This window comes from Lissotriton vulgaris, chromosome 5, assembly GCF_964263255.1.
Source record: "Lissotriton vulgaris chromosome 5, aLisVul1.2, whole genome shotgun sequence".
Taxonomy (NCBI): domain Eukaryota; kingdom Metazoa; phylum Chordata; class Amphibia; order Caudata; family Salamandridae; genus Lissotriton; species Lissotriton vulgaris.
This window is the reverse complement of record NC_141693.1, coordinates 552,364,174-552,389,008: the sequence shown is the minus strand read 5'-3', so window position 1 is coordinate 552,389,008 and position 24,835 is coordinate 552,364,174. Positions and strand designations below refer to the sequence as shown.

The following is a 24,835-nucleotide window of genomic DNA, read 5'->3' as shown; positions in this document are numbered from 1 at the left end:
CTATGTCTACACCTTGTGACCCACGAAAATGGGTGGAGCATCACTAATTAAAAAAATGTATAAATTTGTAGCTGACCTGGTGCGCGGTGTGTGACCAAGGGCACTCGGTGCTCGAAACGCGTAACCAGTGAGGTTTGATTAAAGATCTCCTTGACTGCAGCCTTTGGGTCCGTGTCTTCGTTTTTCCACGACAGGAATGTGGTTATTGAAGATTACTCGGTTCATATATATATATATATATATATATATATATATATATATATATATATATATATATATATATATATATATATATATATATATATATATATATATATATATATATATATATATTCACTGAAAAAACCATAGGTTTCACACCAGTTATAGTTAGCTGGAAATTTTACTGATATAAAACCATTGAAATTCCCACGTTATAGTTAGATGGACTCACTATAACTTGCGCGTGCAATGCACTGCTGATGACATCACATATTACATCACTCATGACATGGTCAGTGACATCACTCATGACATCATGACATCACTGATGACACCATCCAGTGAATGTGTGTCTTTCTGAAAAATAAATATATTTTATATATGTATATGTAAAAGTTGATGGAAGAATAAATGTTTAAATAAGTGTCTAAATGGATGGTTTTTAAAAATTGATTGGTTAACTGGCTTAATAAGACATCATCAGCAGTGCATTGCACGCGCAAGTTATAGTGAGTCCATCTAACTATAACGTGGGAATTTCAATGGTTTTATATCAGTAAAATTTCCAGCTAACTATAACTGGTGTGAAACCTATGGTTTTTTCAGTGAATTTAATAGGTTTTTTAAATGCTAATTCCTAACTATAACTGGTGTGAAACCTATGGTTTTTTCTGTGAATTTCATTGGTTTTTAAAATGCTAATTCCTTTGTATATCGAGTTTCTAACCTTTTTTTTTTTTTACGATTTGCTGGTTTTTTTTAAGTATTCATTTTTTTTATATAATTTTTTTCTTTTGCGCTCTGGGTGCGCGCTCCGGGAAGCTTTCAGCTAAGCTCTCCGGTAAGCTTTTCCGAGAGCTCATCTGAAAGCGCACCCAGAGCGCAACTGTCGTTCGTGAAAAAAAATATGAATGAAAAGTTAATAATAATGCAAAACATTTCGTACCATACAAATAAAATTAGTTTTTTTTAATAAGGAAAATGATTATGCATTTCTATAAAAGATTGATGACGTCACTTCGGCGCGCAACGTAAGTGCCCTCGGAAGCGCCTACGTTCGCGGCGCATAAACGCACGCAAAAGCGCCTACGATCGCGCCACGTTTGCGCCCCGGAAGCGCCTACGATCGCGCTGCGTAAACGCACCGGAAGTGCTCCGGAGCGCGCAGCGTAAACGCGTCGGGTCATGTGACCCTAAAATAACACTTTTCATTGGTTGCTAACAGTTTTTTTTTACAATGAATGAAATCCCCACCCATTTCCTTCACTTCTTCTTTCACTTTTGTGACTGAAAGACCTGCCTTTTTTGCTGTTCCATATTCCTTGATTAATCATGGCTGCCAGACCATCCAGCAGTGAAGATGACTCCAATGATTTCATTGATGAAGAGCCTCCTCAGCCGAAGGTCAAAGAACATTTCATCTGGAAATTTTTTAAGTTTCCAGCAGACCAGAAGAAGGTGAATGCACCAAAAGTAGAGTGCAGGATCTGCAAACAGGTCCTGTCACGGGGTAACCCCCCAAAAAAATACTCTTTTGGCAACTTCACCATGATTCGCCATGTGGAGAGGAGGCACCCCCAGAATTTTGCCCGGGAAAGTGTCAGGGCTCTGGCACAAGAGGTTCCCAGAGATGGGGCCTCTACATCAACAGGAGGAGCAACTTCTTCTGGGAGAGAACAATCACAGGAGCAGGTAGCAAACATACAACCTGCATTTAACCATGGGGTCGTCAAATGCAGATACTGCAATCAACTCCTCACCTATGGGGAGCAAAGTGTCCTGCTCATGGTTCGAGCATTGGAGAACCATCGCTGCCCTTCCCACCCCTAATTTTTTTCTTTTCTTTTTGCTCCTGTTGAGCAGTTTCCATTCCCTGTTTTTGTTCCTGTTCAGTTAAAAGAAGAAAACCAAAAGTTCTTTTCAGAACTACCTCCAATTCTCATCAAAGAGCTATATTCTTAAAAAATGAAGAGTAAGTGAAATATAGTGCATTGATAATTGAAAGGAGAATGAGTAAGAAAGAACAGAAAGGTATGAGAGGTGAAAGAAAGTGAAGTAGGAGGAATGAAAGAAGGTGAGTGTTAGAAAAGAAAGTTATGACACAGTGAATAAACTGGAGGCCTCATTTCTGAAAAGTGACGCATCGCTACGTGAAAACAGCGATGCGTCACTTTTCTGGACGCACTCCTTATGACATTCCAGATATGTCATATTTAATATATGACTAATCAATTCGCAAGGAGTTACAGATATGTCAGTATTTCTGACGTATCTGTAAACACAAAAGTAACGCATTGCAGGAGTGCGTCACAAAAGTGACGCAACTCCAGTAATGTGTCCTTTCACATGGAAAAAGCACCATGTGAAAGGTTTGCTGTGAAGCAGGCGCAAGATTTTGGCGCAACAGCCTCCTAAAAGTGACGCACTGCGTCATTATTACCAAGCTTTTTGCAAGGAACACCCCCTCTGCATGCATTATACCTGACACTATTTTTTAAAAAGTGACGCATCTAGGTACATGGGTCACTTTTTAAAACTCTGCGCCACATTGTATCTGCATCAGGTATAATGTATGCAGATGGGGCAATCCCTCGCAAAAAGCTTGGTAATAACGACGTTTTGAAATCTATGAGATTTCTCTGCGTCACTTTTAGGATGCTGTTGCGTCAAAATCTTGCGCCTGCCTCGCGTCACTTTCATGTTTACAGATATGTGAGAAATACTGACGTATCTGTAACTCCTTGCAACATGATTCATCATACATTAAATATGACACATCTGGAATGTCATAAGGACTGTGGACAGAAAAGTGACGCATCACACCAGCAGTGTAATAAAATGTGCCTCGTTTCACTATATTTAAAGGATGCAACAGCATCCTAAAAGTGACGCAGTGAAATCTCAAACATTTCACTGCGTCGCTATTACAAAGCTTTTTGTGGGGGAACACCCCCTCTGCATGCATTATACCTCACGCAGATATAATGTGGCGCTTGATTTTAAAAAGTGACCCATCTACCTAGATACGTCACTTTTTAAATATAACGCAACGAGGCACATTTTTTTACACCACTGGTGCGATGCGTCACTTTTCTGTGCGCACTCCTTATGACATTCCAAGTAACGCATTGCTGGAGTGCGTCACAAAAGTGACGCAACTCCAGTAATGCGTCCTTTCAAATGGGGAAAGCAGCATGTGAAAGGTCTTGCCTCAGTCTAACACCTGCTGTAAAGCAGGCACAAGATTTTGACGCAACAGCATCCTAAAACTGACGCAGTGAAATCTCAAAGATTTCACTGCGTCGCTATTACAAAGCTTTTTGCGGGAGAACACCCCCTCTGCATGCATTATACCTGACGCTATTTTTAAAAAGTGACGCATCTAGGTACATGGGTCACTTTTTAAAACTCTGCGCCACATTATATCTGCGTCAGGTATAATGTATGCAAAGGGGGCATTCCCCCGCAAAAAGCTTGGTAATAACGACGTACTGAAATCTATAAGATTTCTCTGCGTCACTTTTAGGATGCTGTTGCGTCAAAATCTTGCACCTGCCTCGCATCACTTTTATGTTTACAGATATGTCAGAAATACTGACGTATCTGTAACTCCTTGCAACATGATTCGTCATACATTAAATATGACACATCTGGAATGTCATAAGGAGTGCGCACAGAAAAGTGACGCATAACACCAGCAGTGTAATAAAATGTGCCTCGTTGCACTATATTTAAAAAGTGACGCATCTAGATAGATGCGTCACTTTTTAAATATTGCATAACAATGCGCATTTTTTTACACCGCTGGTGCGTCACAAAAATTGACGCACTGGAGGCGCAAAACTAACAGCGCAAGGCCTTCATAAATATGGTCCTGGATTTTCCCTGTGCTTCGCCGGTGCGCGTACCATGCGCTTCCCCCGCGCAAAACGAACAAAAAAAAATTAATGCCCCGCAGGACCCTATTTTAGCCCCCACATCAAACCTAGGGGGTCAGAGGGGGTCTACTCTTCCCCCTTATGGTCATTTGCCCCTTTTTTATTCAAACCCCTTGTGTCTCGATTTTACCGAGACACAAGATGGCGGCCGCTCCAGACTGTTTAGAATGTTTACAGACACCCAAGAGCCAATCAGCTTTCTGCGCGCAAGTCGCGTGTCGCGCCAGGAGCGCACTCAAGTGCGCGCACCGGAGAGCGCCTATAGATATATATATTTTTTTGAACCTAAATTACTCAAAATCCACTGGAGCACATATCTTGAGACATAGCAAAGGCACATCGGGCTACCAGTCCCTACAATTTTGCCAAGTTTGGTGTAAATCCATTCAGCCGTTCGGGCTAAAAGTGAAATTGACCGCCCTATGGAAATTAACATGGGGAAAATGCGTTTTGGGACCCCCCTTTTATCTCGGCCCCCGCTTGACGTATGCCCCCGAAACTTTCAGGGAAGGACCGGAGCTCGACGAGGCCATTTTCAGGAAATTTTCAGGCAGATTCGTCAACCGGTGCCAAAGTTATTCCAAATAGAATTTTGAGATTTAACATTGAAAAAAATCCTAACTATAACTACCTACTGGCGACCGCCAGTAGGTAATATATATATATATATATATATATATATATATATATATATATATATATATATATATATATATATATATATATATATATATATATATATATATATTCATTTAAAAAACCCAAAGGTTAAGCCTTTGTTATAGTGAAGTATACTTAGGAAAACTTTATATATTCTTTCCATACAAATCAAAATTAAAATACACAAACCGAGTTGAATATATTTTGCATGGAATGGAGGTGCGCAAGTTATAATAATTTGAAGGTGTTCTGTAGTTATAAATTAAAGGTATAAGTATAAGTTTCTAAATCTAAATTTGTATGTACTTTAGTTTCTGTTTGTAGTGAGAGAATAAATAAAGTTATATTAATGTAAAGGTGGTGTGTGAATTATACATTTAAGATATAACTATAACTTTAAGAATTTCTATTGTTTGTGTATTGTAAGTTTGGTTTGTTTGTGGTACTCCAGTGCTCCAGAGTGGAGGAGAGCGGTGTAAAGTGTGCTGTTGTGGAGTATAGTGTTGTAGGGTGGAATGTGGTATAGTGAAATGGCGTACAGTGGAGTAGTGTTATACAGTGGAGTGAGGTAGAAAGGAGAGGTGTAGAGTGGAGTGGTGTAGAGTAGAGTACAGTACAGTACAGTACAGTACAGTACAGTAGAGTAGGGTATAGTAGAATAGAGTAGAGTAGTATACAGTGGAGTAAATTGTTATATAGTATTGTAGCATGTTGTATAGTACAGTGGCGTGGAGCACACTAGAGTGGACAGGCGTAGTGCAGAGTTGAGTAAATTGTTATAATTTGGAGTTGCGTCTTGTACAGTACAGTGGATTGGTGTGTTGTAAAGTGTTCCAAAGTGTCATGGAGTGGTGTGGTGTACAGTGTAGTATTGGGGCATAAAAAGCAGTATAGTGTTGTACAGTGGGGCAGTGTAGAGTGGAGTGTTGTAGAGTGCCATAGAGGGAGGTAAAGTGTTGTGCAGTAGAGTAGAGTTTAGTGTAGTCCAGTGCAGTCCAGTGGAGTGGTGTAGCACAGAGTGTAGTAGAGTGTTCCAGAGTACAGTGGTGTGGAATCAAGTAGATTTGAGTGGCATAGTATAAAATGGAGTAACATGTTGTGGAGTGGTGTGTGGTACAGTTAATTGAACTGCTGTATTGTAGAGTGTTGGTAGGTGTCATAGAGTAGAGTAGAGTGTCATAGAGTGGATTGCAATGTTGTACAGTGTGAGTGGTGTGGAGTAGTGTAGAGTATTATACAGTACGGCAGAGTGAAGTCATTTGAGTGGAATAGAGTACAGTGGAGTGCCGTAGAGGGCAGTAGGGGTGCCATAGAGAGCAGTAGTGAAGTACAGTGGAATATATTGGTGTTGTGTCTGAGAGAATACAGCATATTAACTGGGGGTGTGGTGTAGGAGGAGATGTGTAGTGTGTTGTAGAGTGAATAGAGTGTTGTAAAGTGCTATAGAGTAAAGTAGAGTGTTGAACATTGGCACTGAGAGGAGTACATTTTTGTACAGTGTAGTGCTATACAATGGAATATAGTGTAGTAGACTGGAGGGGCGTAGACTGTTGTTGAGTGGAGTATAGTGTTGTTGAGAGGAGCATAGTGGAGTGGCGTGGACTGGAGTTAGAAAGAATGGAATGGCATAGAATAGAGTAGCATACAGTGGAGTGGAATAGAGTGTAGTGGGGTGCATCGAAATAGTGTGCAGTGAAGTGAAGTAGAGTGGAGCGACGTAGAGTGGAGTGGGGTGGAGTAGAGTGGACAGGCATAAACTGGAATAGCCTAAAGCGGAGTGGCACACAGATTAGAGGACTGGCATAGAGTGGAGTGGTATTGAATAGAGTGGGATAGGGTGGAGTGGCATACAGTGGATTAACATATAGTGGAGTAGAGTAGAGGGGAGGGGAGTGGCATGGAATAGCATACAGTGGAATAGTATACACTGTAGTAGCATGCACCGAAATAGCATACTGTTGATCAGTGTAGAGTGGAGTGGCGAACAGGAAAGTGGTGTACACTGGAGTGCTATAAAATGGAGTGGCATAGATTGAAATAGTGTACAGTAGAGTGGCATAGAGTGAAGTGGCGTAGAGTGGAGTGACATAGAGTGGAGTGGGATATAGAGGCGTAGCATACAGTGGAATAGTGTACAGTGTAGTAGCGCACAGTAGAGTGGGGTAGAGTGGAGCGGCATATAGTCAAATAGGGTAGAGTTGAGTGGCATGGGGTGTAGTTACACACAGTGGAATGGCATATATTGGAGTTCATTGAGTAGAGTGAGGTATGGTGGAGTGGGATAGATTGGAGCTGTGTATAGTGGAGTGACGTAGAGTGTAATAGCATAGAGTGGAGTGTTGTGGAGTGGAGGGGTGGGGTGTAGAGTAAAATAGCATACAGTGGAGTGATGAAAAGTGAAGTGGCATAGAGTGTATTGTGGTCAAGTGTGAAAGTGTACAGTGGAGTAGAGTATAGTGCAGTGGCATAGAGTGGAGTGGCATACAGTAGAGTGAGGTACAGTGTAGTGGCATAAAGTACAATAGAGTAGAGTGGGGTGGTGAGAGTGTAATAGCATAAAGTGGAGTGTTATGCAGTGGAGTGTCATAGAATGTAGTGGACTAGGGTGGAATAGCGTATACTAGAGTGGCATACAGTTAAGTGCTGCAGAGTAGAATAGCGTAGAGTGACGTGATGGGAGTGGTGTTGCATACAGTGAAATAGCATAGAGTGGTATAACATTGACTGGACTAGCGTTGAGTGCAGTGGTGTAGATTGAAGTGGCATAGAGTGAACTGGCATAGACTGGAGTGGCAAATAGTTGAGTAGAGTACAGAGGCATAACATTTAGTGGAATACAGTGGAGTGGCATAGAGTGGAATAGCATAGCGAGGAGTGCAGAAATGTGAAATTGTGTACAGTGGAATAGTGTAGAGGGGATTGGCGTACATTGTGTAGCAGCATAGTGTACAGTGACATAGAATGGAGTGTTAGTTGAGCAGCATACAGTGTAATAGCGCACAGTGTAGTGGTGTACAGTGCATTTGCATACAATCAAGTGTGTAAGAGTGGAGTGACTTACAGAGGAATAGCATAGAGTAGAGGGGCGTACAGTGGAGTGGCATAGAGTGGAGTGGCGTAAAGTGGCATGTTCTAGAGTGGACCGGCATAGAGTGGACTGAGGCGCAGTGGAGTACAGTGGAATACCATAGAGTGAAGTGGCATTGAATGAAGTGGCTTGTATTGGAGTGGCATACATTGGAATAGTGAACACTGGAGTGGTGTACTGTGGATGGTGTAGAATTGAATAGCATAGAGTGGGGTGGAGGATAGTGAGGTAGCATACAGTAGAGAGGCATAGAGTGGAGTGAGGTACAGTGTAGTAGTGGACAGTGGAATAGCGGTGGAGTGGCATAAAATGTAGTGACATCTAGTAGATTGTTGTAGAGAGCAATACGGTAGAGTGGAGTGTTGTAGATTGGAGCAGGATAGAGTGTAGTGGGGTACACTGTAGTGGAGTACAGTGTAATAACGTACTGTGGATTGGTGCAGAATGGTAAGTTGCAGAGTGGAGTGGTGTAGAGTGGAATAGAGTAGAGTATAGTGGCGTAGAGTGGAGTGTCTTAGAATGGAGTGGCATACACTGGAGTAGTGTACAGTGAGTGGTGTAGAGTGGAATAACATTGAGCGTTACTAGCGTACAGTGTAGTGATGTAGAGTGGAGTGGCACAGAGTAGAATAGCATACAGTATAGTGGCATAGAAATTAGTGCTGTACAGTCGAATAGGGTAGAGTGCAGTAAAGTAGAGTGGATTGGCATTCAGTGGAATGGTGTACAGTGGAGTGGCATAGAATGGAGTGATGTACAGTGTAATAGTGTAAAGTGGATTGTTATAGAGTGGAGTGGCGTATAGTGGACTGGTGTACAGTGCGGTGGCGTAGATTGGAGTGTTAAAAAGTGGAGTGGAATAGGGTGGAGTACCATATGGTGGAGAGGCATAGAGTGGAGTGGGGTATAGTAGAGTGTTCCGGCATTCAATGGAGTCGCATACAGTGGAATAGCAGGTATTAGAGTGCCGTACAGTTGAGTAATGTAGAATGGAGGGACATAAAGCAGAATTGCGTAGAGGTGAATGTTATACAGAGGGGTTGCGTACATTGGAATAGTGGGGTTGCGTACATTGGAAAAGTGTACAGTATATTATCATACAGTGAAGTGGCATAGACTGGAGTGTTGCACAGTTGAGCAGCATACACTGGAATAGCATGCAGTGGAGTGGTGTACAGTGCTGTGGCACAGAGTGGAGTGTGTTAGAGTGGAGTGGCGTAAAGTGGAATAGCATAGAGTAGAGTGGAGTGCAGTGGAGTTGCATAGAGTGAAGTGTCATACAGTGGAGAGTTGTAGAGTGGAGTGGTGTAGAGTGAAGTGAAGTACAGAGTAGTGGCACACATTGGAATAGCATAGGATGGAGTGGTGTTTATTTGACTGACAAACAGTGGAATACCGTACATTAGGGTGGGGTAGAGTGGAGTAGCATAGAGTAGAGAGGCAGAGAGTAGAGTGGAATAGTATACAGTGGAGTATTGTACATTAGAGTGGCATACAATAGAGTGAGGTACAGTGTAGTGGTGTAGGGTGGAACAGAATAGACTGGAGTTGAGAAGAGTGGAGTGTCATACAGTATATTGGCGTAAAGTGGAGTGTTGTAGGGTGAAATGCCGTTAAATGGTGTGTGGTAGAGTGGGGCAAGGTAGAGTGTAGTGGGGTAGACTGGTGTGGCGTACAGTGTAATACCATCCTCTGGAGTGGCGTAGGGTGGAGTGTCGTAGAGTTGAGTTGCGTACAGTGGAATAGAGTAGCGTGGAGTGGTGTCAGTGGAGTAGTGCACAGTGAAGTGGTGTGTATTGAAGTGGCGTACAGTGGAGTAGCACAGAGTGTAATGCATAGAGCGTAGTGTTGCAAAGTGGAATTGAAATTGAATATATCTAGTTGTACTAATTGAATATTTGTGGTTCTGGTATCATTTTATTCATTAATATTTACTCGATTTCTCTAAATTGACTTTGTCTTGTGCCATGTTTTCACTTTGTTTCTGTTTCTGTGCTGCATAAATACTTTTGCATCTAAGTTAAGCTTGGCTGCTTTGTGCCAAGCTAACAGAGGGTTAAGTACAGGTTTATTTAATGAGTTTTCTGGTTCACCCTGAAAAGATTTGTATTTATTATTTGAGTGGGGCTTTCACCCCTTTCAACTGATAACCCGATTTCATACACTGTCATTTTGTAAAGTTGTCGTTCCCCTTTTAGCTACTGATTGGGGTACTGTTGCATCAGAGTCACCTTTCATTGGTGGAATAGTGAATATGCTGATTTTTTTTCAGCAAGGGCAACATTGTATATGTTTTAAATAATCTATTTTACTTTCCGAGATGGACGTAAAAAGGGAAATAAATTGCACGGCCATGGGACAAAGATAACCAACTGCCCTCTCCTTGTGATGGCCCTGGTCTTAGAATGTGTTGCATGATTGGCCTTTAATCACATTCCAAATAATTTGTCTTTCTTTGCCGCATAATTAACTGCACCATCAAACAATTTGTGTCCATCCATGGCTGCATATAGGCTACATAGGGACCCTGTTCATAATTCTGAAAAAAGAGAGGAGGGGAGATTTCCTGAAAAGAAGAGTCTGTAGTAGTATGTGCAAACAAAATAATACTGAACACAATATAAATTTTAGCTCTTGACTGGACACACAAAACACTAACCCGTCCTTGGAAGCCACGTTCACTATATTATTGGATGGGGCCTGTTTATAATAGCAGTTCCATGGTGATGCAAGATGCAATAAATGACCAATTTATATATCAAGTTTGGGTAGCAGCAACCAATCAGTGCTGAACGCCCAAACTTGCCATCTCTTGAACCCAGAAAGTTGGGTCCAAGTCCTATTCAAAATTGGAGAAATAAATATTAACACAGGCAATGTGTATCAATGTCACTTGATATTAAGTGACTTGCACAGCCTTATTGCGCTCACTATTACAGTAATAGGTGAGGTAAAACATTAGCAATATATATTATATATATACATTTAAATATTCCATTTAAAGTGCATATTTTCATTTATAAAGCACATGCTGGAGTTTAAGTGGTTTATGCTCACGTAATGTTTTGATTAGTATCTTGAAGAGGCTCCTGACTATATGAGCACTATAAAAAATAATTTATATTTTATCCTAGATGGAAATGTGAAAAGAACATTTATTTTCCTAATGTGAATCACTTGCATATTTTCCACATATTTAGGAGTTGATCTTTGAATGGCTCAAATGAATATATTAAAACAAGGGGTACACTTGCTTGATATATTTAAATTGGTCCGTTTTTCAAAAAGTGAAGTAAATGTTCTCCCTCGAATATTACAATGTCAGGATGCCAAAGGTATGGGCAATGTGAGATGGATATAAATTGCATCCTTATATGTTTCTGACACGCCCACCACAATCCCTTCGTTCTTTCACACCAAGAGCCTTATTTACGAAGGCCTTACGATGCTGTTGCGTCACATTTTAATGACGCTGTGGCAGAGTAAACAATGTGCCACGCTGTGCCATATTTACAAAGGGATGCATCTAGGCAGATGCATCACTTTGTAAAATCCTGCGCTACATTATACCTGCATCAGGTACAATGTATGCAGGGTGGATGTTGCTCTGTAAAAAAGGCTCATGAAGTGGCTCACTGAAATCTATAAGATTTCACTCTACCACTGCTACGAGTTCACTGCGTAAAATCCTTCACAGCAGGTGGAAGGACTGATGCGGGCCATTTTACATGAGACTCGCCCATGTGTAATGACACATTGCTGGAGTTACGTCTGTTTTCGACACACTCGAGCAAAGCGTCATTACTGCGCCAGCAGATATGTAAGGATTCCTGATGTATCTGGTGAAACCTTACAACATGGAGTGCCATACTGTAAATACGGAGCATCCATGGTGTCGCAAGGAGGGCGCACTGAAAAGTGTTGCATCGCTGTTTTTAAACCAGCGATCAGCGTCGGATCGGTAACGAGGGCACTCGGGCAATGCCCGAAGGGCCGGTGTCCAGTTCCAGCTATGGGCTGCTTTTTTTAGCTGTCTGGGCGGCTTATTTGTGCTGTTTCTGTATTGTTCAATGCTGCCAGTGGCCCAGTGGGTGCCTGAGTGGCCTTTCTGGAGGTAAATGGGCGTCCATTACCTCCCTCTTATCAACGAACAGCAGAGGTGTCACTCCCTTTCTCTTGCTGGGACGGCCAAATAATGTGTGCATACTGAGCGGGGCAGGGGGCCAGAGCTAAAGTGGCCTCATTTATTTTCAGGTGTTTCACCACTGTAACCTAATCCGTGCATTTTTTTAACCCCCCCCCCCCCCTTTTTAAAAAATAAAATTTCGCTGAAGCAATGTTTTGCAAGGCAATATGCAAATGTGGGCCACCTTTTATTGGCGTGCCCGGGCCGATTTTTAATCCCAATCCAACCCTGCCAGCGATGCAACACTTATCATGCATGTGGCCCAAAATGTTTCTGAAAGGAGGCATCCGAAATATTTGACGCTGACATGAGTTCATCCAGAAACCAGTGTGAAAATTCCTGGGCCAACCCGTGGGCATTTAGCACAAATTATGTATGGGGCACAAGCCCCATAAGTCTATATAACCGGGCGCCTATGATCTCATCCTTTCGTGTAATAAGTGCAGTTTAAAGTTGTTCCTTTAATGCATCCTCTTTTCTTTTGTTGCTAGTCCATCAAGGTTATTAATGATCAGCCTGATTTTGAGGTGAGTACATTTAATAAAGAGATGTTTGCTCGCGAAAATGATCTAGAGTTGTAGGGTTTGAATGAAAGGAACTGAATCAATCTACAGAATTTCAACAGTAGAGTAAGGGATTTAGCGGAAGTGTTTATCTGATTATTACCACCTCTGCAACAAGTAGCACTTACACGTATTAACCCAGCAATTCTTCTGAAGGCCCTTTGCACTACACTTCAAACAATGTCATGACCTAGTCGTCCCATGAACGAGAAGCAAAATATGCAGTCACACTTGATGAAACATTTTTTGCTAAAAATCTGCTGTGCTTCACAACATATAGCCCAGGGACTGCAACCACCAGAACAAAGACAAAATCGTGCCGTAGTCGATAGACTCACCCTTCCTCACTGCAATAAAAAACTCAACAAAAATTGGTGCACCCAAGGACCTGATCCAGTAAAATCACTATGTGCATCTGACGACACACCAACACCATCTTGTATAAACCAGCCAGTGCCCCCAACTACAGTAGCATTTTCCAGAAGGCCACTGCCCTGCCAAGTACCACGCATCAAACTTTAGACTAACGCTTTTCAGTGTGGTACTCCGCATCACCGCACAGAAATCGTGCATTATAGCACTTCTCAGCTGTCAAGCCGGTGTGCCATTAATGCACCAAATGACATCTCCGGTAGCAGCGTGTGATGTGGGCTGCTCCTGGTAGGCTTAGGGGGCTGGTTAATCTGCTTGCTAGTACTGTGCTACAGTGTAACAACACCTGAGACGTGGCTGGCATAACTGTGGCGTCAGGCAAGGAGTCACTTTCAGTGCCCAATAGCTATGGAGACAGTGTCTCCCTCAGCTATCAGACTCACTTTAATAGGGCGTGATTTCAAGTTTAGTAGTTGCAGTGTGTGGGATTTCGATTGACAGTGCAGCTGAGTGAACACACTGCTTGAACCACCCCAGGGACGGTATAATGGATCCTGCAGGTGGGCCGGACCCTCTGAGGCTCAACCAACCCCCATCAGCGTTTGCACCGTCTGACTCAAACTTGCCATCAAGAGCCTGCTGCCTAGCAACCTGTAGCATAGGGAGCTGCTTGACACTGGCTTTCGGCTGCTGGGGTAATCATCCCTCAGACTGACTGACTCAGACTCGACCTCACCCACGCCGCCGCCATCCAGGCTGCTGCTCAGGGTCATGTGTCACTCTCCAGTTGTAGGGGGCCAACCAACATGTCCTGGGGCTCACCTGTTGCCGCGGTGATGCTCGCCTCACAGAGGAAAGTGCAACTTGTTATTTACCTGCACTGACTTGACATGAAAGAGTCGCAGATCACCATCCGCATATCTCAGCTGACTGCCTGCCATGCCTGACTGTGAAAACTGTACGCTACGAGTGACTGGCAGCTCAGTAAAAGTCTTATATTTTGGAATTACGACTGGTGCAAGTAACTAAAGCTGAACTGTCGCCGTAGTAGCAGGCAGCACGCCGGACTCTAAGCTGCTCACTTAATTATTTTTATACTGAGCAAAGCTAGGACTTGTAGCACAGCCTTTTATTTATTTTTCAACTAACAGCTGGTGCAACAGAACTGTCTTAACTCGCCGTAGTAGTGGGCGGTGCGCTTGGCCGAGGCCGCTCACTTAATTATTTTTTTGTGATCTGTTCCTTTTTGAAATAGCACAGCATGTCTGTCTGTGATTGCTATGTGTGCATCACAGCCTGCAGATCTTCTTAGATTTTGTCGTTGTTCAAATGGGTGTAATTTCTGATATTTATGTTTCCCTCGTCTTCACTATTTGATTTTGTTCCCGAGAAAGTGGCTCTAATAGTCAATGAAAAGTCACTTATAATTACACTGAAATTATGAATATGTCACACATAGCAATTTGAAAACTTGGCAGCTATGAGCCCAATATATCAGGATCACTACGAGCCACACAGCAACTAAATATTGCTCGAAATGCTCACGTCAACAAACCACGAAAAGGAGATCCTCTTTATACGAATCTCAACAAACGTCACCACCTTTTACCTACTCCATGCGCTTTGGTTCAAAATTCAATCGACCACATGGTACTCCTTTGTTTCTAAAGATTCAACGACAACCCTTTCATATTTCTGAATCAAGGTTTTTTAGGTCTCGCCTAGCGAGCAGCGCATATGCGCTGTTCGCTCTGCGAGACATATTGAATTAGTTTATGTTTTAGAAGTGGTGTGGAAGCACCGCCCATCTTTTTCATTGGCTGGTATCATTGTCCATCGTAAATGCTGGCTTCTGATTGATAATGAGGCATCTTAGTCTGGCCTTGTTACCGCCCTGTCTCCTTTTGGGACCGCCCATCCGGACTGAATCTTTTACTTGCGGTGTTACACTGTCTCCTTCAATTAAACGGTGAGCACTTTTTTTTTTATTTGCAGCGCGGTCGCTTTCACTTTAGCGGCTGCACTTGTTTTTAATTGCATCCTGAGTTTCATACAAGTTTAACGTTCCATAAATGTGTCTGATCGTATTAACTAGATCACGCCTTATTTGCATCAGGCTTACTGCAATGAGACAGCAAAACACACAATGATGGACGGAATGTTGCACATTGGCAAAACATTCACCCCAGTCCCAGATCTGGGTTTAATCCATCGTTATTTTGCTCACCACGCCACCCCAGTTCAGACATGGCCATATGCAAATCAGTCTTGACCCTGTGCCTCTTGGGAACAGTCCAGCCCGAACTGCCAAGCCATGTCTTCGCTGGACCGGAATCAAGCATCCTAGGACCGGTTTCTGGCTATCAGCTGTCATCAGCCAGGATAGCTTTACTCCAGTGGCGTAGTGATGGGACCCTCGTCTGGGCATACCCTTCCCACATAGGGCGAACAGCAAAGCACACAAGATGCTGGACGGAATGTTGGACATTGGAAAAACATTCACCCCCAGTCACAGATCTGGGTTTAAACCATCGTTATTTTGCTCACAACGCCACCCCAGTTCAGACATGGCCATATGCAAATCAGTCCTGACCCTGTGCCTCTTGGGAACAGTCCAGCCCGAACTGCCAAGCCATGTCTTCCCGGGATTGGAATCAAGCATCCTAGGACCGGTTTTTGCATTTGTCACCCCGAGTGGGACGGGTATGCTCAGACGTTAGTCCTGTGCTCTCCATGCCACTGGAATCAAGCTATCCTGGTTGATGAGGGCTGAAAGCCCGAAACCGGTCCTAGGATGCTTGTTTCCAGTCCAGGGAGGACCTGGCTTGGCAGCTCAGGCTGGACTGTTCCCATGGGGCACAGGGTCAAGACTGATTTGCATATCGCTATATTCAAACTAGGATGGCATGGTGAGCAAAAAAACGATGGATTTAGGCCCAGATCTCTGTTCTGGGGTGTGTAAGTAACAAGGAGATTTTTCGATTTAACCAGGGAAAAGGGGCGCGCACCAGTGTATCCGCACGGTAGAGAGCACTTTAAGGTGGTAGGTAAAGGCAAAAGGGCGGGCGGTAATCTCACTGAACCGCCCAAAGATGGACCAGGAGGATCCACACAAGTAACAATAACACAACAATGCCCCTGCGCTATACACGTATATGAAACATAACAGAAATGATATATATAGCAAATGAGCATCAGTTGGTATACATCCACACGTTAGGAGATACTTTTTGAGAATCAATAAGTCCAGGTTCAGGTACAAAAGTTCCGAAAAAGAAAGAGAAATGTTCTGTCCTTGATATTAAATCATTGGTTTATTGTTCCTTTGTTAATGCCAACACGTGTTTCATCGCAGGGAACATACTGCGAATCTTCAGGGCTGGACGAAAGACATAAAAAGGTGCATTTGCAAGAGGTACTTATTGTTAATGTCGAAAGTTGGTGACTAGCCAAAGTGGAAAAGTGGACATGCTTATGGTGACTAAGTGTAATCGTGACATGTTCAATTTCAAAGTAAATTTTGTGAGTAATAAGGTGTGCGTGTGGTTAAGTGACTTTATAGTGACATGTCTATAATATCCTTTATTGCTTTTTGGTGCAATTGTCTAACTGAACACTGGATTGCGGATATGTGGTAGGTGAAGTGTAGTCAATCTAAACATTTGCCGTAGAGAGAGTGTATTGGTGTAGTGACAAGAATGTGGCTGTGGTTGAAAGGGCGGTAATCCCATGTGACATCGGTATACATGCGCATAAACTCTAGGTTACATTAAGGCCAAACACATATTCCTCTGTATGAAATCCTAGTCGGACGTATATCATATGCTATCCTAATGGAGTATTGCCTCATAGTTGCTTCACTATGTAGAAGTTACAGGTTAGATAAATAGGTGGTCTGACTGGCGTGTTTTAAGGAACATTGTGATTTATCGTTAAAATTGCTGCGCGCTATATTATGAGAGCTAAGATGAAAAATACATTATGTGTTTGGTAAGTTTTAGAAGAAACGACCTACATGTTGTGTGAAAAAGGGCAGCAAATGTCTAGCATTAGTGAGGAGATTGGATAAGTCTAAAGGGTTATAAAGGAGGACGAAAGAGGAAATAATATTAATTAGACATTGGTATATTTATATAGAAACATCGTTGTTTCTGTCAGGCTCCAAAATACAGTTTATTCTGAAAACACTTGGACCAGTAAGTCACGCTTACCTTGGTGAGGGAAGTGTGACAATAAATGTCAGATTAGTCTGACAAGTCCGTGTGCGGACAAAAATTCCTGTGAGTGGATTCTAATGAATCGAGGTTTGTAGCACGCTGCCTGCGTGATTAAGGGATCTGGGTGGGAACAAGCTTAGATTAATTTTTTAATTGTTACCCACATGGCGAGAAAAAGAAGACAAAAGAACTCGTAATATATACATGTACACTCGTACCTTGTTCGGTTAGGTGTATGTCAAAACCCGGGAGGAGTTTGATGATAGAGTACGGGGTGTCTCGGTTTGAGGCTAAAAATCCTTGAAAGGCGGGTGCACCTGGAAGAGAAGAATTGTGTGAAGGCGGGTGCGACCCGAAAAGCATTCTATTACAGTCGGACGCTAGGGTGTGAGATCCTCTTGGAGCGGGGGAGAGCTGGCTTACCTTATCAGTGCTGGACTCCCTCTTGAAGTTCCCGGTGCCGTTTAACGATGACGGTCACGTGACGGGAAGTGCTCGCCGGCTATATGCCGGCAGTCCGTCTTTCAGAAAATAGACTAGAGCGTGTGTATTTATTCCGGAGGGGAACAAACACCGTCCCAGAAAAGAAGAGTTACTGTAAATTATTTCAGATACGTGTGGAGAAAAGTGGGTAGTGATACAGGCAGCGTTAATACTGGGGAAGCTCAACGCATATAAATGCGAGAAGAGCTAAGTGGTGGCAGTGTTTCAACATCTTGTTTATTCAAATGTCGAGGAGCCATAAGTGACAATTCTTGAATTGTACACACTAACATCTGAGTAAGGGGGTTATGAACAGAGATTGAGCTGTAGTGAATTTGAACAGCCTTATTTTGTAAATTCTTTTTTATGGGGCTGGTGTGTCGAAAATGGACACTTTATAGTGGGGCAAAGTGTGCCTATTGTTATACAATATGAATCGGTGTTGCCAGATGGATTTTGCTAGTAATGCAAACTTTGATACAGAGAGAACTGTTATTATTGTGTCTATGGATTAATATCGTTGGATGGGTTTCGCTACTCATACAGATTTACAAAGGGAGAAAAACATAGATCAAGGAAAATACAATAAGAGTTTGTTAGCCCAGGAAGTATTGCAACTCGGGATCATAGTTAAGCCCGAATTCGATACTCCGGAGACGCATAATCCAGGTTGCTTCTTTCCGTCTTAGAGTCAATTCACGGTTACCACCTCTGATATGGGCGGGCACAGATCTCTGTTCTGGGGTGAATGTATGACATTGTTCTGCATTCTGGCTATCAACTGTTCTTTTTACTGCAATAAGACGGCACAGTCACAGCATTCACCTAAGGCACATCTATTTTCACAAACATGGAGTAAACATGGCGTATGCACCTGAAGAAGAGGGCTATTCAAGGGCTCTGGCTGAGGGCAGGGGGCCACTCATGCCATGTTTAGCGGCTCCCATTCACCCCGGAAGCTAGAGAGGAAGATCGGTGTATTTATATACAGGTCTTCATAAGTGCATAGAAATAACAGATGCGTGCTTTCAAGCGCTTTATGAAATAATAACAGCATGATTAACAATAACAGCAATAACATAACTGTTATTAGTATTACTACCTAGCGTTCAACAGCTTTTGGGGCAGGCTTGGTTTTGGCGCGCACTGTGCATAAGGCTCCTAGGACAGGCACAGGCCTCGCCGAGCGGACGTCGAGGCTTCCTCTGGTGACACAGGTGTCTGACAGGGTTATCTGCACAGCTCTGGTGCATAAACTGCTCCCTGTGAGCGTCTGCTCCCTCTCTCTCTGTCTCCCTCCCTATGTCTCCCTCCCTCTCTGTCTCCCTCTCTCTGTGTCTCCCTCTCTATCTGTCTCCGTCACCTCACTGGGCTCTCACTCCCTGCTGCCCACCCACTTCACCCGGGCTCTCACTCCCTGCTGCCCTCCCACCTCACCCGTGCTCTCACTCCCTGCTGTCCTCTGTCACCGCACCAACTGTCCTCCCACCCCCGCGCAGGCGCGGCTGGTCCATTTGACGGAAGGGCCCGCCCGCCCTCTTTTTCCCCGTAGGAACAGTGTCTGTCAGGCTGAACAAAAGTCTGCCTGACAGACACTATTCACTTTCAGTTTAAGCAGCCAGGAGACACACATGCGCATTTAGCGCTGGCTCCTGGCTGCCTGAACTGAACTTTGCTGAACTTTCACAGCTCCGTTGGGCATGACTTTCTCAGCTCAGCAAAGGTTAGTGAGGCCCTCCCCTCAGTGGCGAGGGATAGCGTCACTAATTGCCTCGCACCTGGGCGCTTCAATTTTAAGCCCTGAAGCGCCCAGGGTCGAGTGTCAATCAGTGACACTTCATCACAGAGTGGGGTGGGGTTAGTAGTCTTCCTGACCCCATCCCACTCTGTGATGACGATAGGACTGCTGCCTTCCCTCATTGGCTGACCTTAGGTCAGCCAATGAGGGAAGGCAGCAGTCCCAAGCCTCCTAGAACTTCCGAGGCAGAGTAGAGCTGGCTGAAGGTTAGTATGATTTATTTTCTTTTTACATTGTTCTGTGCGTGCGTGTGTGCATATATGAATGTTTGGAAAAGAGTGTTGTGAATTAATGTGTTTGTGTGTGCGCCTGGTTGTGATTGTTATGTGTATGTGAGCATGTGTGTGTGTCGCGTCCGCCCCCCTCCCCCCAAAACGTACCGGCCACCACTGCCCCCTCGTGTGTGTGTGTGTGTGTGTCAGCCCTGGCTGACACAGCTTCCCGGGCACACACACAGCCGCACACCAGTACTTCACAGGTTTTTAAAAGACCATTTACATGTTAATGAGGCTTTGTTCACCTCTTCTTAGCACCCCTGCAGCTCCACTGACTGTGGCTGGAATTGCTCGGCCCCCACAGAGCAGTACCGGCGATGTTTGCTGACATTTAAAAAAATAAAAAAGAACACAGGTACGATGTCTGTAAGGGACGCGTGCCGCCAGGGAAGGCTTGCCGGGCCGCTGGCGCCCGCGGGCGGTAATTTGAGTACCCCTGTTGTAGCACATTGTAGTGAAGCAGATAGATAGATAGATAGATAGATAGATAGATAGATAGATAGATAGATAGATAGATAGATGGATGGATGGATGGATGGATGGATGGATGGATGGATGGATGGATGGATGGATGGATGGATGGATGGATGGATGGATGGATGGATGGATGGATGGATGGATGGATGGATGGATGGATGGATGGATGGATGGATAGATAGATAGATAGATAGATAGATAGATAGATAGATAGATAGATAGATAGATAGATAGATAGATAGATAGATAGATAGATAGATAGATAGATAGATAGATAGATAGATAGATAGATAGATAGATAGACAGGCAGATAGATACACAGACAGGCAGATAGATACACAGACAGGCAGATAGATAGATACACAGACAGACAGATAGATAGACAGACAAACAGACAGACAAACAGACAGACAGACAGATACATCGATAGACATAGAGACAGATAGATAGACGAGCCAATTCAGTGTTTAATCCTCCCGAGAATACTGAATTGAATACTTTTACATCCTGTAATGCCACAAGCTAGAGGCTTTTAACTTTCTTCAGAGGGAAAGGCGGTCAGTACTATTATATGCGCTTGAAGCTTTTACCTTGCTACACTTGGATTACCAATCTTCTCCACTTTGCTGCTACTGTGCGCGACAAAGGGAAAGCACGAACCCTATTTTTAAAATCACTCGCACTGTTTTCTTTCACTCACCTCTAGAACTCACTGTGTAATAAGCTGCCCAAAACACACCTGGTGACCTCCTTGCGTGTTCCCCGGTCCACCGCGGTTGTTACCGTTTGAGTGGAGGGAACGCTACGCACACGGGAAGCACCAGAGGGAACTTCCGGCAGGGGCACAGGAGAGGTCAGCGCTCTAGTGGCGGGACTCGCCCTATAAAAACAGGATGCCTGCCTTGATGGGCAGCCGACGTGCGCAGCGGGCGTGCCGCTGGCGTGCCAAAGGCGCACCAAAGGCAAGCCCGTCTATGCCCGTCAGCGGCCGCCCGGGGCCGGGGGCTAGACCCCTGGCCAAATTCTAACTTACTCCAAAGCTTTTCTGCTCTCTCTTACACCGGGCAGTCAAACTATCAACGAAAGTGTGGCAGATAAACTGCATGCAGAAAATCTACTAAGGTCCTCTCATGAAAACATACCGAAGCCATCCCCTACTGACACTTCCCTACCCAAAATCCCCCACTGCCTTAAAATAGCAGTTTTAAATACCCGATCCCTTCAGAAGCACCATCTAGAAATGTTCACACTCCTCCAAGATGATGAGGTAGACATCCTAGCCCTCACTGAAACCTGGCTCGAGGACTCTTCTGCCCCAGACATCTTTGCCTCACTCCCAGAGAACTATGATGCCCTCTGGCACAATAGACAAGAAAACACCCGGGGAGGAGGAGTAGCCATCCTCTTTAACAAATGGCTGCAGGTCACTAAAGTAGTGGCTAAAAGTATTGACCAAGCTTACTTTCTAGGGATCAAAATTTCACTTAAATCCTCCTGCTTCTTAATGGCTGTAGTCTGTCGCCCCACAAGGCCAACCCCCAGATTTAACAAACTGTTCCTGGAAATTGTTACAGATCTCTGCTTTCGCTACAAAAGGCTCATTATCACAGGAGATTTCAACTACCACTGGGACTCCGCCCCAAAAGAATCCCACGTGAGACAATTTGAAATAGGAATGGAAGCTATGGGGCTCCATTAGATCGTAGATGCCCCCACCCACCAGAAAGGGCACACCCTCGATCTAATCTGGACCTCACAACCCTGGGCCAGCCCAACTGAGATTATCCACTGTGCCTGGTCGGACCACCCACTCCTAAAATGCTGGGCCCCCATGGACTGCGCAATACCTCAAGCACCCCAGATGAGATGAGGGTGCGCAACTGGAAGCGAATTAATGCCACCAATCTGATACAAGCGCTACTTAGCCTACCCCAGGTCCCCACTCTCACTGCAGGTAACTTAGACCTAGAAAGTGAAACCTGACAAACACCCTATGCCAAGCCATATATAAAATAGCACCAGAGAGCATAATCAAAGTTAGAAACAAAGGGAAGGGAGCGCCCTGGTTTAATGAGTCTCCTAGGGCCCAAAAACAAAATCTCCGCCAGGCCGAAAGGCAATGGCAGAAAACCTACGAACCAGAACAGTTGGCTCTCTTCAAAATTAAACTAAATCTTTATAAAAAAATCTATCACTGATAGTAAGGTGTTATACTACGAGGCCAGGATTATCATGGCCACTAATAAACAGAAAGAGACCTTTAAAATACTGAGAGAACTCAGACAAAAAACTGAAGTCAAAGCCACCGACATCTCCTTAGACTGTAAAGCCTTCCAGTCCTACTTTCTGCAAAAGGTCAAAGACATCATTACTGAGATTGATAACACCCCAATCAACCAAACCGAGCCAACTGACTCTCAGGAACCCCGCCCCACGGGCCACCAACTTTCGGCCTTCCCCCCTCTGACCCGTACCTCTCTAACTCAACTAATGAACAGCACTAAATCAGGCTCCCCGGTGGACCCTTGCCCCCCAAGGATCTTCCATCTTGCGGCGCCTGGGTTGGAACACCAGATACTAGCACTCCTAAACCACTCATTAGAGACCGGCTACCTGCCCACTAACCTAAAGGAAGCATGAGTTACCCCCCTCCTAAAAAAATCGGGAGCAGACGCCGCCAACCCAAAGAACTACAGGCCGATCTCCCAAATACCCTTCCTGGCTAAAGTAATTGAGCAACATGTCCTAAAAACACTTTCTTCTTTCCTGGAGGATCACCAACTCCTTCAAACGCAACAAGCAGGATTCAGAGCACACCACAGCACCGAACTTGTGATGCTCTCGGTCCTTGATGACCTAAGACTCCTGGCCGATAAAAAACAACAGAGCGCCCTGATTATATTAGATCTATCAGCGGCGTTCGATACGGTCAATCATCTCCAACTGCTAAACCGCCTAACTGCTCTGGGTCTCCAAGGCCCGGTCCATCAGTGGTTGTGCTCCTTCCTCACTGGAAGATCTCAAAAAATCCAGTTGGGGAAACAGGTATCAAATAGGGGAGCCCTTACCTGCGGGGTCCCCCAGGGATCCGCCCTCTCCCCACTCCTATTTAACATCTACCTACAACCCCTGATAACAGCCCTGGCCCACATGGACTGCCGTGTTTTCAACTATGCTGATGACACCCAGCTCATTCTTCAGATTGACAACACCGCCCAAGCTCAGGAAACGGCCCAAAAGATCCTTAGATTTACCATAAACTGGATGACTAGAAACTCCCTGAAAATCAATCCGGAGAAAACGGAAGTCCTTGTGCTACCCACAAAAAGCAACCCATGGCATGATGGCTTCTGGTCTCAGGAGTTGGGCACCACGCACTCCCCCGCCACCACAGTAAAAAGCCTAGGCATTAAATTGGACCAAGAGCACTCCATGACCAACCAAATAACCACAGTAGCAGGCACCTGCACTGTACTCCTAAGACAACTACGCAAACTGGCCCCCTTGCTCTCCCCCGGCTACCCTACAAATGATCATCCAAACCACAATACTTTCAAGGCTGGACTACGGGAATGTGCTATGCCTTGGCCTCCCGCAAAAACTCACTAACAAACTTCAGGTGGTGCAAAATGATGCAGCCAGGCTGATCTTTAGGCTACCCAGAAGATCTCATGCCTCCCCTTTGCTTAACAAACTTCACTGGCTCCCCATCAGGCAAAAAACAAAGTTCAAGGGCCTCTGCATTGCCCATAAAGCAATATACGGCAAACCCCCCGCATATTTAAAGGAGCGCCTTAAGATCAACGTACCAGAGCGCTCACTATGTTCTACAGAGGCATGCAACCTGGCGACTCGCCAATACACCCTGGCTTCGAAAGGAGGGAGAACCTTCTCTGTCATACTCCCTAAACTCTGGAATCAGTTGCCAGACCACCTTCGCAAAGAACCCTCACTCCTCAAATTCAGGAAACAACTTAAAACACTATTGGTTAAGGAAGCAGTGACCACCGGTTAAACCTACCATTGTTGCCGATTTTCCTGACCTGCCCTCATTGTTTCAAGCCTCGCCTCCAAAGCGCTTAGAGGCAGGTTGGTGATTAGCGCTATATAAATACAAATACAAATACAAAGTCTGTTCTATATTTAGAAACGCCAGTACCGCACTTTGAGGTGCCATATACAATTTGCAGCTTTATTAAATCCAAGCCACACCACACAATTCCATGCCACACAATTAGACAACTAACTAATCCAGTCCAACACACAATTCCACTACACACCGCATACATACATTCCATTACACATATCTTCAGGGACACCGTGCTCTATTTCATTTTTTTTTACTTTAATGGCGAGTTCGGTGCCGGCTTCAGGGACACCGCTCTCTTTCATTTTTTTTTTTTTTTACTTCAATGGTCGGTGCGGTGCCCACTTCAGAGACACCGCGCTCTGCAATACAGTAGGTGTAGTTTTTGCCAAACTTCGACCTTTTGGTATTGTAAATGACAATGTCTTTAATTATTTTAAAAGGCATTGCCATTTACAATGTCAAAAGCTCAAAATCTCGCAATTGCGAG

General features: G+C 44.3%; 1 long non-coding RNA gene across 1 annotated transcript in view; it reads right to left on the bottom strand.

Annotated features, from left to right (window-relative positions):
* LOC147711228 (uncharacterized) overlaps positions 1-24,362 on the bottom strand; it is a 141,315-nt gene extending 116,953 nt beyond the window's left edge. The window contains exon 1 of the long non-coding RNA XR_015295669.1: positions 24,280-24,362. This is a non-coding gene — a long non-coding RNA (uncharacterized LOC147711228). The remainder of the gene's footprint in view (positions 1-24,279) is intronic.
* Between the last annotated feature and the right edge of the window lie 473 nt (positions 24,363-24,835).